Source organism: Mus caroli, unplaced genomic scaffold (genome assembly GCF_978045245.1).
Source record: "Mus caroli unplaced genomic scaffold, Mus_caroli_1 scaffold_7, whole genome shotgun sequence".
NCBI classification, from domain to species: Eukaryota; Metazoa; Chordata; class Mammalia; order Rodentia; family Muridae; genus Mus; species Mus caroli.
Genome location: NW_028227262.1, coordinates 1,499,895 through 1,516,759, shown reverse-complemented (window position 1 = coordinate 1,516,759; position 16,865 = coordinate 1,499,895). Strand labels below are relative to the sequence as shown.

At 40.9% G+C, this 16,865-nt stretch overlaps 1 protein-coding gene across 2 annotated transcripts in view; it reads left to right on the top strand.

The window, feature by feature from the left end:
• The window catches only part of Far2 (fatty acyl-CoA reductase 2), a 106,294-nt gene that overhangs the window by 40,891 nt on the left and 48,538 nt on the right, over window positions 1–16,865 (top strand). Inside the window, exon 1 of one of the 2 annotated variants that reach the window (XM_085839759.1) lies at window positions 14,688–15,084. The exons of the other annotated variant lie outside the window; for it this stretch is intronic. The gene's annotated coding sequence lies outside the window, so the exon portion shown is untranslated. Of the gene's footprint in view, window positions 1–14,687; window positions 15,085–16,865 lie in introns of those variants that run through there. 2 annotated transcript variants of the gene reach the window in all.

Genomic DNA, 16,865 nt, shown 5'->3' with positions numbered 1-16,865 from the left:
AGCCTCAGTTTAACATAAAGTAAGTGTAGACTCCTGCCAGGACCGCATTGGGTCCTTCTTCTTCTCCCGGACATACACACTGAGAAGTAGCACTGTGACATCAGCCATTCCAGCCACCTATGTAATTCTTCCAACTGAAAACTTGAGTTCAAGCTCTAGAACCCACGGGATGGAAAGAGAGATCTGATCCCTGAAACATTTCCTCTGACCTACAGCACCCATGCTGTGACTTGCAATCGTCACTTGCATACAAAGTAAAATGAAAGGTTATGAGAAACATTTGAGTAACATTCAGTAACATGTCCACTCAGCATCCTGTCCTCTCAGCACATGTTGCTGCTGTTGACTTCACCAGTGTGTCCTGTGCTGTAAGTCTCCAACTTTCTTTCCTAAATGAGGTGGATCAGGTCAGACATTGGCTTTACCCTATGTGGGAAGGGCCCAGCTCATGCTAGAGCCTTGGGTTCACCTTGTGAATGAATGAATGAATGTGTAACTGCTGGCACTACCAGGCCTCCCTCCTGAGTGTTCATTTGATTGATGGTCTTGCTTTATTTTGTTTTGTTTCAAAGATATATCTTTCCTTAATGTACTTTTTAAAAAAAAATGTTAGCCAGGAATAAATTTCCTTCTTAACAATCAAGAAACCAACACACATTCCAGATAGTATTTCCAAGGGAAATCGCTTCTACCATACCTTCAAGTAATATTGGAAAAATGATTCATTTTAATATTATTTACATCTGTTCTTCAACTCAGACTTTCTCCATTTGATGGACAGATGTGCAAACCTTCCATGTCCTCCTGTGCATAATGGTGCTTATCAATATACTCTGCAGTGTGTGTGTTCAGCACACATTCTACATGTGCGTATTATCAGAATACTCTGCAGTATGTGTTCAGTAGAAGATTCTGCATGAATATGTCTGAATTTTGGACTCTGCATGAGTACTTGTATGTATATATGTATATAAGTATGTATGTGATCAGTAGACTGTATTATACGAATGTGTGCATGTGTGTTTATGAGTATGTATCTATCAAAGAGACAGAGAGAGAAAGAAGAGAAGAGATCAATAGAATCTGGATGTGTGTTTGCAAATGTAGCCCTCTGGATTTTGATGTTATAAGAAGAGGGTTTAATTCATCTTTTGTCAGTGGCTATAGTACTAATGTACTATCTTGTGAAACCCATCTTCTGGCCAGAAATCTATCACAGACTAAAACTGTAACTTCATGTATAGGAGAAAAGTGTGAGTCACGTTCTATTTCCATTTCCCCAATGAATTATTCAATCTCCTAAAATTATGTAGCTGGTGTCTTGGGCTGAATGTCCTATATTTAGAATGAGGAGACATCTTCCTTCCTACAACTCACAGGGGGGTTGGAAACGGATGGATGGGATGTGTTATTCAGGTATGCTCTGTGGATTGGAGTTCATTTGTCTCAATAGTAAGCTGAAATGCCCTGTCTACACAAAGAAATCAATGTTTTAAATTTGTTGCAAATAGCTGGCTTGCACAAGTTATATTTTGGATTGTTCGAATTCTCTTATAACTTGTTTTTTTTTATCAAATTAATGTAGCGATAACTATTTTAATAAGGAAATGTTTTTTGTTAGCCTCTTCTTTTTAAAACAAAACACAAAGCTTCAATTTTTCTCTTTAAACATCGATTACAAATTCCAAGACAAAGCATAAAAGCAGATGGTACAGAAGGTTTTGTTTTGGTGACATATAATCAGACCACATGAATGAAGTCCCTACTCAGCCCACGAGTGATAATGGATCCTGATTAAAAGGCCTTCCCTCTGGTTTTTGTTAGATACATACTAAGCTTTTCTGAAAGATGCTAATATGATTATGTTTTTAAATCTCCTAAGACAAAATCAGAAGTTTTTGTTGGGACACTACATAATCTATAAATCACCCAAAGCCATAGAAATATCTTTAAAAACATGCAGAGACATTTGGTAGTTATTTACTATAGCACATGGGTTGATGGCTGTATTATATACTGAGACATAATGTGAGACACCATGTCCTAAAATTGTTTAACATGGTGCTTGTGACCATATGTTATTTTGAAGGAAACACAACTTTGAATATTTTTCTCTACTCTTTTTAAACCAGAATGCAGGCTGTGCATATTTTTCCACTTATAATATCGACATTTTTAAGGATTGTTAATTACAATACAGCTGTTTTTAATAGACTTGTAACATTTCACTTCATGACCAAACTAATTGCTTTAGTTTCCTGTTATGAGTTTTGTTCCAGTCTTTTCCCTTCTCACAAAACAAGACCATGAAGAACAAAGATAAGATTTTAAGGTAAATAGAATTCTAGGGCACCTGAGACAAACCTTCATGCCCCAGAAAATGGAAATATAGTATAAATCTGAGTGAAATTTGGAAGGACCCCTAAAAGTTGAATACTTGTGAGAAAGGTACCGGGAGTGGGATATAAAGGCACCCTCAAAGCTATGCTCTTTCCAAACCTACCCACTGTTTGTGGGGAAGATACACCTGGCTCTCACAGAAAAAAAAAAAAAAAATGAAGTCATTTCCACTTGGTCTGAGTAAAAGCTTATTTTACAAATCTGTGGTTGACATTACCTTTTTTTTTTAACTGATATTTTTGAGGATCCTTTAAGAAAAGATCATCCTAATACATGAATGTTCAGAAATGTTTTACTCTGGGTATTTAGAACACATATATTTTCATAGAAGCTTCTGTGAATGGCAGCCTGCAGATTTGATCTTGAAATAGGAAGCAAATGCCTAAAATCCATGGCTTCTACGTCTACCTTAAAACTAAAAGAAATGTGTTCCCTCAAAAAAAAAATTCTAAATCTAGGGCCCTGTTCCCTCAAACCTTAATCATCCTCTCTCCTTGATGGCTTCACAACATGACAATGACCTACCTCTGCTGTCTCTCTTTGACTCTCTAGCCTTGGTAATGACATATGTAATCTTCTAAGCATGGTGCTCCTTAGAATATCATGCTCTACCTACTTCTCTACTGTCCACATACGTTGTCATGTGACAGATCACTCATACACAAGTGAACACCCAAATCTGCACCAAGCCCTAATCATTCCAGATCCCCAATCTGCTTTCTGCCTTCTACACTTCTCTACCTGTATCCCTTACAATACTGGAGGCATGATATCCACATAGAATCTTTCTCCCATAACTCTGTGTTGCCAGTGCTTGCCAATTACACTTTCCTCCACAAGCATGACAGCTGGAATTGCTTCATGGTAAAGATATTGGCTCTATAAGAGTCAAACTTGAGTTTAAGTCCCATCCTGCTTTCAATAGCTAAATGCCTCCAGCATATTTGGTTTTTGGTTTGTTTTTGTTTTTGTTTTTGTTTTTTTCTTAATGTCAGAGACCTACTATGGCTCAAAACAGCTACACATAAGGTAGCAGAGTGGCTGGCACACAATACATAAAATGAGCAGTTGTCACTTTTGCTTTATGCTGTCACTTTTATTCACCCTCTGTTCATTCTACCCAGTGAGTGACAGATGGCTTTTCATTCTTTCTTGCCTAACAATAACAATAATGTACTAATTGATCCTCCTTGAGTCCCACCATTCCACGTGTCATGCATATTCCATCAAATTCCCCTCAGAATATACTTGATCCATGACTCCCCTACTCAGAAGCATTTGATGTTCCCCTTACACTCTCATAAAAGCTACAGCCCTCAGCCTCTAAATTCCCATAGCTATAAACTAGAAGTCTCATGATAGTTGTTATTGGTATAGCATTTCTACGGATAAAAACAATATGGAAAACATTCAGTTTTAGAAACTACAAAGGTGGGCTGGAGAGATGGCTCACGGGTTAAGAGCACTGACTGCTCTTTCAGAAGTCCTGAGTTCAATTCCCAGCAACCACATGGTGGCTCACAACCATGTAATGGGGTCTGATGCCCTCTTCTGGTGTCTCTGAAGAGAGCAATGGTGTACTCATATACATAAAATAAATAAATCTTTTTTAAAAAGAAACTACAGAGGCTATTGAACATTAAAAAGAACACAGGTTGGGGCAGATGTGAACAGAGGTGCACACATCCCTGATACAGACAGACATGGTAAACTACTCTGTCCATAAGTTATTCTCCCTCAGCTGGGCGTGGTGCCTCACGCCTTTAATCCCAGCACTTGGGAGGCAGAGGCAGGCAGATTTCTGAGTTCGAGGCCAGCCTGGTCTACAGAGTGAGTTCCAGGACAGCCAGGGCTATACAGAGAAACCCTGTCTCGAAAAAACAAAAAACAAACAAACAAACAAACAAACAAAAAGATGTTCTCCCTCACCCTCCCCTCCACTGTCTGCTACCCAGCCTGTTCTCTGTCACACTAAACTATCTCCAGCTTGCATATGTTTAAGGTCTTGAAATAAACCATTCAACTGACTTCACCCAGTTCTTTTTAAATAGGCCCAAGATGGCCAATTCATGGCAGTTCGAGGCAGAAGTATTCTAGAACCAACAGTTTATAGGAAACATCCAGTGACTTGGATTGATCATATACCTAATGCCACATTCCACTTCCTAATACTCTTTTAACTCCTTGACTTGGATTTTTCTCTTATATTGTCTTCATAAAACTCTCATGTTTGAGCATATTCAGCCACATTTGAACATAACTCACCAGTAAGGCCATATATTCCTATCTCAATATTCCAGGCTGTATTTCAAGAGACAACCAGCCCCTATTCATAGGTCCAATAGCAATGACAAAAATGGCCTTTGTATATTTCATTGTATTGTTCATAGTATTTGATAATAGTTCTTTTTTTTTTTTTTTTTTTTTTTTTGAGACAGGGTTTCTCTGTATAGCCCTGGCTGTCCTGGAACTCACTTTGTAGACCAGGTTGGCCTCGAACTCAGAAGTCCGCCTGCCTCTGCCTCCCAAGTGCTGGGATTAAAGGCATGCGCCACCACACCCGGCTGATAATACTAGTTCTTGATGCAACATTTTCTCAAGCCAGAGTTTAGGTTTCTTCCCAGGACTAACTAGAACCTATTATATATGTGGAGAAAGGGAAACCACTAATTCATTTTTAATCTCTACTATATTCCAGGAAGTGAGTGTCTGAATTGCTGCGGAAATGAGTCACCAAAAAAAAGTGGCTGGTGTTCTACTGACATAGACATCACAGTGTTAAGGGGCAGTTGATCTGGAAAATAAGTCAATGAATATATCAACATTAGTGACATCTTAGGAGACAGTGGGGAAGCTGACATCTACGCTGAGATTTGAACATGTAAATAATAAACCTGCTAAGGTCTCGTGCAAGAATATTCTAATCAGAGAAGAGCAAGTTTGGAGTTTCTTGGTGGAAATGAACTTGGCACGTTCAAGAGGATCTAGGCCATCGATATGAAGGAGAAATAAGTATGGGGCTTACTCACATAGGGCCTTAAACTGGAATGAAGAATTTGGAAAGATTTAAATATGAAAGACATGAATACATAAAGTACTGTCAAAATGTTTTACTATGATGGTTCGTACTGTACTGCTTAGGTAAGGACCACAGAAAAACCCGTTTATCAATCAAATAGAAAATACATCTGCCAAAAACACAAAATCTTGGGTCTTTTGGAAAGAGTTAATTAGGTACTAATAAAAGCAACTTGGTGACATACACTTTCATTTTGAGACCATCTGTAATAGCTTCAGAAAATTTCTCTGTGGTAATTATTTAACGTTTTAAAATCTAAACCTAAAGTCTTATTTGGGTTCTGTGCTCACCGAGGGCTGAAACATTCATGCTGTGCCTGTGGCTTACAAACAGAAGTACTGTAAAAATTTAGTAGACAGGAAGTCATTACATAGCACAGATGTAGGATATATATCAATTATTAATTATTTTTTGTTTTGGATACAGGGTTTCTCTGTGTAGCCTTGACTGTCCTGGAGTTTACTTTGTAGACTAAACTGGCCTCAAACTCACAGAGATCTGCCTACCTCTGCCTCCTGAGTGCTGGGATTAAAGGTGTGTCCCATCATGCCCATCATATCAATTATTTTTTTAAAGGATTTTAAAAGTTTCTTTCCTTATATTTCTTTGAGTGTGGTCTCCAAGGACAGCATTTGGTGGTTACTCCTAACCCTCCTCATTCTTTCCGAACACCATCTGTCAGTGTTTACCCCTCAGCCGCCTCCTAGACAATTTATACTGCGTGCTCAAGGACTCCCTAACTGAGTTCTCTGTCCTTCTGATTGAGGAAGTTAGTACTGCAGTCTGAGGTAGTCTCCAAAGCCACCAGACAGGATTGTGGCAATACTCCAATGTCTGAGTGTTAGGAGATGCCTAACTGGTGTCAACTTGAAAGTACCTCTCCTCTCCTCTGATGTTATCCACTTCCTGACTACTCCATGGTAATTTTCTTCATGGGGGTCTTGAAGAGCACTCTCCATTAGTAATGTTACTCAGACACTGCCATATCTACTAGATGTCCTCAAGTAACCGATCAGAATTGATGGTTTTTTATGTTTGGGTTTTCCTGCAGTCCATCACCCGTTAGGGCTTTAATGGTGCATGGTTCACCATGTCCACAGAAGAGCTCTAATGCTTTTGCAGCCTTCTACTGGGCATACCAGTGCATCCACAACTCAAAAAGGGAAATACCTGAACAAATTTTCATGAGAGCACACAATTATGACAGGGTGTTTTTAAATGCCTGATAGCTCCACCCCTGTACTCTGCCCCCCATCACCCCTGCATCACAACCACCTCCAGCCAATAGGAAAAGGCAGGACAGGAGACTTAGAACTTCTGCTTATCAGAAGTTTCATATCCTAAGTTCTCACAATGCTGCACTGCATTTCAAACAAATCCCTAGCATTTTGGTTCTTAAAACACAGAGGCATGGAAGGCAGGTGTTCTCCTACTATGATCCCAAATGACTTAAACTCACATCACAAAGGAACACTGGCCCTGTCAAAGCATCATGGAGCGAGCTTCTGCACAATGTAAATGACTCTTGATAGTTCCAGTGGCTTGCAGGCAGAACAGATGAGAACAGTTAGCAAAGTCAACCTCTATCTGTCATGTTTTAGAGTGGAAAGAACTGTAAAATTTTGGCTTAACGTGTTTGGTGGAGGTGTAGACACTTAGAAACATTTTTCCAAATGAGTAGATGAGAATAATCTACAGTAAAAATCCAGAGATGAGAAATGGGCACACTAATAAGCACAGAGGAAGCTACAGGTGTGCTGCAGGTGTGCCGAGGGTGTGATAAGGGTGTGCTGAGGGTGTGCTACAGGTGTGCTGCAAGTGTGCTACAGGTATGTTACAGGTGTGCTGAGGTGTGCTGCAATTGTGCTGAGGATGTGGCTGGACAGGTACAGGAGGATGTCCATTGACTCAAGGTGCCTAAAGCCCAAAGTCACACCAGAGGCAGGAGCCCATAAAACATATGGGGCAGATTTACTCCTAAAGATGCTCAAAGCAGACAGCAGTTAAACTTGCCGAAGTGTCAACCCAGCCTCAATGCAGCTCAGTTCTTCATTGGCAATCAGGTGTGGAGACCAGACCTGAAATCCCAGGAGCTTATAGAGAACAAAAGGATTGCAATGAGGTCAGTTTTGGCCTGAGCCACATAGTTTGTTCAAGGCCAATCTCACTTATAGCTGAGACCCTGTCTCTAAAATATGAAAACAACAGAAATCCTAATTGAGTTGATGTGAATAACCTCTTGCTAGCTGTCTAACAGAAAAGGCACACTGCCATCTCTGGCAGAAACACATCTACTCAGGCATGGTCTTTATGGTTCTTTTAAGTACAATGTTCCAATACACACTGTAGTGGCTATTCCTGGTTGTCAACTTGACTATATTTGGAATGAACTACAATCCAGAATTGGAAGGCTCACCAGTGACCCTTATCTGGAGGCTTGGAGATAGAAGTTTCTTATCTGGATCTTGGTATGGAGATCTTGAGCCATAGTGGCTATGGATTCCAGAAGATTAAATCTCCGAGTTTAAGGAACACATCTTTAATCTGGGCTACACCTTCTGCTGGAGACAATATAAGGACATTGGAAGAAGGGAGCCTTGCTTTTGCTCCTTCGCCTGCTTGCTGTGTGAGACTGAGTAACTGCTAGATCCTTGGACTTCCATTCACAGCTGTGACTGAACCATTGTTGGGAATTGGGCTGCCAACTGTAAGTCATCAATAAATTCTTTTACTATATAGAGACTATCCATAAGTTCTGTGACTCTAGAGAACCCTGACTAATACACACACACATGCACACACACGAATGCATGTGCACACACACATACACATGCAAATGCACATACACACATACATACATGCACGCATGCAAATGTACACACTATACACATCCACACACATATAGAGATGCACACACATACACATATGTACATACACATACATATACATTCACACACATATACACGTATACACCCACATACACATGTGCACATACACATGTGCACATACATGCAAACTCACACATATATACACATACATGCAAACACGCACATATACATACATGCAATACACATATGCACACATGCACACAGGAACATAAACACATGCACTGTGTCAGGTAGCCCTATAACCTCTCCATGGCATCCAGGTTCTAGCAGGTTTGGGGAAGTTTGTTTGCTTTTTGATTCAATAGTTTTAAGTCTTTAAAATTACATTTATTTGTATGTGGGGTGCACCCATGCTACAGTGCATGTATAAAGGTCAGGAAGCAACTTGTGGGAGGAGGTCTTAGGGTTGACTCAGGTCATGAGGCTTGGCAGCAGGCACCCTTACCTGCCGAGCTATCTCACCAGTAACCAAAATTAGTTGCTAACGACTCAGTAGAAATAGCTCATAAAAGACTGCAATGATAAAATTCATAGGCAAGCTCTTTAAAATAAACATTGGAAGTGTGTTAAAGAAATGAAAGGAAGAGAAACAAAACGTGGCTTAAAGTGCAGAACTCGGAGAAAGAAAACAAAGAATTAGAGGGGGGAGGAGAATGAGCTCCTTAGATTGTTTCCAAAATGAAGGTAGACTCGAAAGTGCGCCACCTAGAGGAAGAAAGGGTGGGCGAAGCCAAAGACAAGCTTTGCCAGCATAAAATACAAAATGGAGTGAGACTCAAAGAGCAAAAGCAGAGATATCAAACTGTTACAAATTCCTAACTTGAAGTCTTGGGGTGGGAGGATGGGTAGCACGAAAAAGACCAGGGAAGAGGAAACATTTGAAGAAACGCCACCACGAAGGTGACAAAGCAATTTGGGGGGATGGGAGGAGGTTCGAGACAGGATTTCTCTGTGTACCCCTGGTTGTCCTGGAACTCACTTTGTAGACCAGGCTGGCCTCGAACTCAGAAATCCGCCTGCCTCTGCCACCCAAGTGCTAGAATTAAAGGCGTGCACCACCATGCTCGGCTGCAATTTTTAAAATGTCAGTTTCACCTGCTAAAACATCTCAGGCAAAGCCAACCAGGGTAAAAACAATGAAAGGACCTAGAAAAAAATAGAAAATAAATAAAAAGAAAATCTTTTTTAAAAGTTTTAAAATGAAAAATTATATTCAGGAAAGCCATGAAAGAGATAAAGTGTGAATTCTCCTTAGAAACATTGGAAATCATGAGACGGTGCAACGGCATCTTTAAAAATACTGCATTATGTCAACTTGGTTTTTTTTTAATTTTTTATTAGGTATTTTCCTCATTTACATTTCCAATGCTATCCCAAAAGTCCCCCATACCCACCCCCCCACTACCCTACCCACCCACTCCCCCTTTTTGGCCCTGGCATTCCCCTGTACTGGGGCATATAAAGTTTGCAAGTCCAATGGGCCTCTCTTTCCAGTGATGGCCGACTAGGCCATCTTTTGATACAAATGCAGCTAGAGTCAAGAGCTCTGGGGTACTGGTTAGTTCATAATGTTGTTCCACTTATAGGGTTGCAGATCCCTTTAGCTCCTTGGGTACTTTCTCTATCTCCTCCTTTGGGGGCCCTGTGATCCATCAAATAGCTGACTGTGAGCATCCACTTCTGTGTTTGCTAGGCCCCAGCATAGTCTCACAAGAGACAGCTATATCTGGGTCCTTTCAGCAAAATCTTGCTAGTGTATGCAATGGTGTCAGCATTTGGAAGCTGATTATAGGATGGATCCCTGGATATGGCAATCACTAGATGGTCTATCCTTTCGTCACAGCTCCAAATTTTGTCTCTGTAACTCCTTCCATGGGTGTTTTGTTCCCAATTCTAAGAAGGGGCAAAGTGTCCACACTTTGGTCTTCATTCTTCTTGAGTTTCATGCATTTAGCAAATTGTATCTTATATCTTGGGTATCCTAAGTTTTTGGGCTAATATCCACTTATCAGTGAGTACATATTGTGTGAGTTCCTTTGTGATTGTGTTACCTCACTCAGGATGATGCCCTCCAGGTCCATCCATTTGCCTAGGAATTTCATAAATTCATTCTTTTTAATAGCTGAGTAGTACTCCATTGTGTAAATGTACCACATTTTATGTATCCATTCCTCAAGACAGATTATCACAATGTCTAACATGATATCCCTGTGCTGAAGATGAAAATGTATAGAAATAGGCCATGCCCTGCCTCTATATCCTTTATATTCTCACCGCAAGGTGGTTTGCCAAGACATCTAAGACATGAGTGAATGGCTACATACAGCATGAAAAGAGAGGAAAGAGAGAGCAGATGCATACACGGTTAGTTTTTCCATTGTTTATTCCTTGTTTACAAAAGTCATGACCTCCATAGAAATTTATAGAATAGAATTTCAACTGGTCAAGATTTGTAACAGATATAACCAACCCTCATGTAAACTATGAAATGATTTTATAAATAATCACCGAATCCTACCATGTAGACACTCAATACAGAGTTCAAAAAGGTAAAAAAAAAAAAAAAAAAAAAAAAAAGGTATCAGGAACTTCAGTGTATGGAAAAAAGAAATATCTAAATTGGTAAAGAAGTTTGGTTGGGGTATTTAAAAGAAAAGGTTTTCTTCCAAATGCCTTTTAGCTTGAAACACGGCTTAATATTTTCTGATAGGACCTCTCTACCTTTGATGATGAAGTCTGCTCGGTTTCTGCTTCAACCTGAACCTACAATTTTGTAATAAAAATTTGAAACAAGAAAAAAAATAAAAATTTAAAAAAAATAAAATACTGCTTTAAAAGCCTCCTGGTTTCAAATTAAATGAAACCATTGAACCCTCTAAAATCTGGAGGAATGGACTAGCAAAGGTATCTGCAGCAGGGGGCATGTGTCTCCTTCATGCTTTTACATACAAACACACTGTTGTGGAAACAGGGCGGCTCCCGCAGAAGCTGTGCTCCATGAGAGCAGGGGTAGCAGTTAACAGGACACCACAGGACCTGAACGACACTGTAGACCAGCTCACTCAAACCACCATATGTGGTAATGCTTTCCCAGTGGTAACTTAACAGTAATGTCGCAACTCTAAACAGACGAGAAAGAAAAAGAAAAGGAACAATTAAAACCCATGGCAATTTGCCCCTTTAGGAGCCACGGTTGAGCTGGTTGCAGCACTGATCACAAAGCTACCTGTAGATAAGCTTCTGCATTCTTGGGCACAGCAAAAGAAAATTATGACTTCCTTGGTTTTTATCAGGAGTAGTAGTTGTAAATACTTTAGTACTTCTTATGGTTCAGACACAGAGAGATTTTTTTCCTTTCAGAAGTTGAAAAATCAAATAAAAAAATTTAGAAGCAGCTCTTCTCTCTTGGGTACATACTGTGAAGGGCTGGGGAGATGGTCCGGCAGGAAAAGTGCTCCTCACTGCACAAGCACAAAGGCCTGAGTGTAGACCCTAAGCACACAGGCAAAATCTTGCTCTTGGAAGGATGTGCCTTTAATCTGAGTGCTGGGGAGACAAGAGACTCCTAGAAGCTCTCTGGCAAGCTAACCCGGCCCATTGCTGAACTCCAATTTCAGTGAGAGACCTTAGATAAGTCTAAGAAGACACACGAACTCCACTTCTGGTTTCCACACATTCATGCCTGTGTACAGGCGCGCACGCACACACACACACACGATGAGGGAGTGTAACAAGGAGTAGGGTAATCAGACATAGTAATCCCTAAGTCCTACACAGACCTAATTCCAAACACAGCTCAGACTAACACCCATGCTTTGCCCTTGGTGGTGGGTGTCAGACACAGATTGAGAGAGGCAAACAGAGTGGCTGGCCTGGCTGGTGTCTTCCCATACACTGAAAGTTTAGCAAGTGAACTTGCTATGAACTTGCCTCACAGCCAAGACTAGGGTAAGTGTCTCTGGGCACAGAGGATATTTGGTTGCTGTGACAGGAACGGAGCTCTTCTTCCCAAGGGCTTTGCTCTGTGTCTCTGCTGATGTTAACAGGTGGCTTGACATCAGTGTGAAAGATCCACACTCTGAGCTTCTCATCCAGGTTGTTTTACCAGTTACAGGCACTTCTTTTGGGAAAGCAGTGTCTTGCCTACTGAAATACTAAATCTTTTATAGCGAATAATGTAAATACACATTTCCTATTCATAAATTCTCTCTCTCTCTCTCTCTCTCTCTCTCTCTCTCCCTCTCTCCTCTCTCATCTTCTATGATCTTTGGAATCTGAACAAAGTATCCTGGACACAAAGGGACTGTTTTCAAATGGAAAAGCACACATGTCATTATTCCATTCAATTCCTTCTCTAACACATTTCAAGATGAACTGAGATGTAACTCAACTCTCTTATGTAGTTGCTTTCCTCTCAATTAAAAAAAAAGAAAGAAAAACCACAACCATTTAAGGGGATTGATTTCCAATTCACAGTCAGTCCTTCCATACTCTAGGCTTAATGTTGAAAGGTTGTGGAGAGGTACAGGATGGAGAGACACCACTCATAATAATTGTCACCAATTCTCATCCAACTGAGTTAACCATAAAACTTTTTTTTTTTGAGACAAGCCCTCGTGCAGCCCAGGCTGTTCTTGACCGTGATATATAGCCAAGGCTGACTCTGAGTCCCTCTGTCTCCAAGCCCTTTACTGTCTATGAGAAACACAACTGTGGACAGATGCCCCAGACAGTTTTCACTCCTGGGCCAGCCTAGTTCTCTGATGCTCTTCGCTCCATCACCCTCCTTAGAAGATCTGCCTGAGTATCATAAACCCCCCTAACCTTAAATGTTTCCCCATTGCCCTGTGTAGAGAATCATTTTTATTTTAGTCATGCTGACATTTTGACTTTTTCATTACTAAAGAAGAATTATCCTAACGCCTTTTCAAAGCCTTATTACAGTAGGTGAGAGTGAATCCAAGTTCAAATACAAACAAACACAAGCAGGTATTTGGAGACAGTAGGGAGGAGAATATGGGCCGCTGGTAAGAGGAAGCTGTTTGGGATATCCAAGCGGATGATGTGGGAAATAAATTGTTATTAGATGTCAAGAGTAGCCTAGCAACATTTGTTGCTAAGACTAGGTTTAGTGGACCCTGGTAGAAGTTTGGTCAAGGACAGAGTTTTTGAAGATTCAAACCACTCCTGAGGCTGACTTAAGAATGCTAGATATGGGACTGGAACCACAGTAATAATAATGCTCTAGCTATGTAAAGCTCCAGGACCTGAACCCATAAAACACAATAGGGCAAGGTACCTGTATTGTGATTCCAGCCCTGGGGAGGCAGAGACAAGAGAACTCTGAAGCTTGCTGGCCAGCCAGCCTAGCCTCCACAGTGAGTTCCAGGCTGTTAAGAGAAATTGTCTCAAGAACTGAGGTGAAAAGTCCCTGAGAAATTACAGCCAAGATTTATCTCCGGCCTCCACATGCTTGTGCATACTCCTGCAAACACAGGTGCACCTGCGTGCACACACGCAGAGAATGTAAGAGGTGATTTTTTTTTTTTAACTTTGCAATAACCAGGGGGCAAGAAGCATGGTTAAGTCTCTGAGTGTTCAAGTTCAGGCTAATCTGCAGAGTGAGTTCTAGGTCAGCAAAGGCTAAATATTGAGACCCTGGACCAAATAAATAAATAAATAAATTGATAGATTAGATTAGATTAGATAGACAGACAGACAGACAGACAGATGTAAGCTCTGGTATATAAACTTCCTCTTTGGATGCTATTATAGAGGACTGTCACCTGCTGAGCTCCTCTGAATGGAATCTTTTAATAGAATCCCACACATAAATGTCCAAAGGAAAATTAGGAAGTCTTAATTTCAGCAGATGGCAAACACACTGAAATACTGATACTGTACTGATCGTTTGCTGCCCCCGTCCCAATTCATTTCCAGAAATCGACCCCTTTAATCTTTGCTGAGTATTCACATAGAAGGACTATATTATCTCCACTTCAGGATTACAGAAGGCTGAAACACACAGATATTACAAAGCCTGTTCAAATTACTCAGTTAGTAAGACCCTGAGTGACTGAGAGGGCTCTCAGGTGTTATGCTGGTGTGAGTCTGTGAAACGTGTCCTTTTTCCCAGTAAACACACAAGACACGGAGCCAGGAGAGCAAGGCAAAGTGCAGCGGTTTGCAAACATGGATGTCTATGTTTTTTGGCACATTTGGAACTCCTTATCTACAAAGTCCAGTGTGGTGTGTGGTCATAGAGGGCCGGTTATCAGTCCTTCCTTTAATTAACTGAATGACTGGTTGATTAAGTTCACAAGATGACTGACAGCATATTCTGTTCCTGATCTCTAGGAAGATACGAAGGCTGTGTTTCTCAAACCCGGGTGTGCTGAGTGCTGCAATGGCAACACTCTAGGACCAGAAGGCATTGTCTGTGTGTCACAATACAGAGAGGATTGCAGGTGTCCGAGGCAAGCCCAGCCCACAGAGCCTTCCAAGCTCAGCTGGGGGAGATCTAGAACACAGGCGGGGGATATAATGGTGCAATGAACCGTTCTTCTGGAGCCTTGTAGTGAAAACTGCTGCTCCTGAGATGCTGTGAAAGACTCTTTGGAGGTGATTTCAATTCTGCTGTATTCTCTACTCAGCCTTATCCACACCTTCTGGTCTCAGAGAAACACAAGCCAGAGAGGGGGAAAGACAGACAGACAGGTAAGAGAAACTGAAGCAGCATGTGGAGGTTCAGAGGTTGGGACAGGCAAACTTGCAGTCATGACAAGCTGGGTCTGGGGGTGCACACTGGTGTCTTTCTCTCATTCCACATTTCATTGCTCTCTACCGTAGCTCTGCAGACCTTTTGTTTTTTAAAAAAAAAACAAAACAACAACAACAACAAAGAAAAGAATGGTTAATTTCTTGTGTAACATTTCCACAATGTTCTCTTGTTCTCTACTGATTGAAAATGAGCACTTGGTTTACTTTGTGCTGTGAAGTCTGAGCCAATTAATCGCTGAAGGTTAAGCATTTGAATTAAAACAAAATTGGAAAAGTTTGAGAGGCCTGTATGTCAGGCTGACGGGGAGGGGCTCCTGGGGGAGAGGAAAGCTGTTGTCTCTAGTCTCTGAAATCTAGTTCTGCCATGAGAACATGTGTCACACCAAGGCTTCCTTCTGGCACATCTGGGGCACATTTAGAGTCTGAGGGGCTTCGTGTGGGATTTAAACACAGATTAAAGAAGAGATCTTAAGAGCTCCAGGGAAGAATACTACATTTCTATTTCATTTGATCATTTTATTAAATTTGCATAAAAAAATCAATTAAAGGTCAGAACTTAGTTTACATACCCAAAGCACAGATTATATATTCCAGCTTGTATCTAACAGTGGAATTTTTTTTTTTTTTGGTTTTGTGGTTTTCTTATTAATTAGTGATATTCAAAGCACTCAGAAGGCTGATCGCTCTTACTCTTGTGGGTACGGGGAAATCAGATGGAAATATGCCATCCCACCTCTCTGTAGGACACGCTTGAGTTCTGTACACACCGTGGTGGTAATTGGGTAAACCCAGCAGTAACCAGTAATCTCAAGAGCTCTATCCCAGGGTTAAAATGCAGAGAAGAACTGACAGTGTGGAGTGACTGATGCTTGAGTGTATAGAACTGAAGTGCAGCCAGCCACTCCTCAGTTTGTTGCCTGAGTTCCCTCTCCTATACAGATGATGCCTGCCTATCTCAGAGGGTTGTTATAAAGATTAAGCAGGGTGCTATGTAGATGTCTTCACAAGAGGCTAGGACAAAAAAAAAAACAACAACAACAAAAAAAAAAAAACAACGTGTAAGCTGTCACTGCAAACGCTGGCGTTGGGGGTTGTGTTTTTGATCAAAGATTAATTTGCATGATAACACCAATGACATAATGTTCTAAGTAATTAACATGAATATTTATTCAATTTGAAATCTGGATGAGAGCCACTGGACTCTCAACAGCTCTGATTCTTGTGGGACACTGTCTCAAGCTGGGGGGGTGTTATCAGAATCTATGAAGATCCCTGGTCTTTGTAGTGACTCAGTAAGGTATCAGGACAAAGGATGATGTGGAAATCCCAAGGAAATCTAATGTCAGAAGTCAGGAGCAGCCCTGGAAGGCCCTCAACCACACAGGTCACAGCTTTGTTCAACACATGTCATTTTAATGCATCTCATATCCAGCCCACAGTTTGCTTCAATTCCAAAAATAATTTCAGTTTCTCTCATTTCCAAACTGACTAACCATGCATGCAGGTGAAAGTGCTCAACCTTCACCCTACTCTCCCTGATGTCTGACTTACACAAGGTCTTTACACCCTCTGGGATAAGCAGTGTCTTCTGCCATCTCCTGGAGTTACTGCAAGGACTCTCTGATAAAATAATGACACAGTGTGGGAGATGTTGCTTACACCATAGTAAGAGCTCAGTCAACCACCCTTGCTACATCATAGTAAGAGCTCAATAAGTG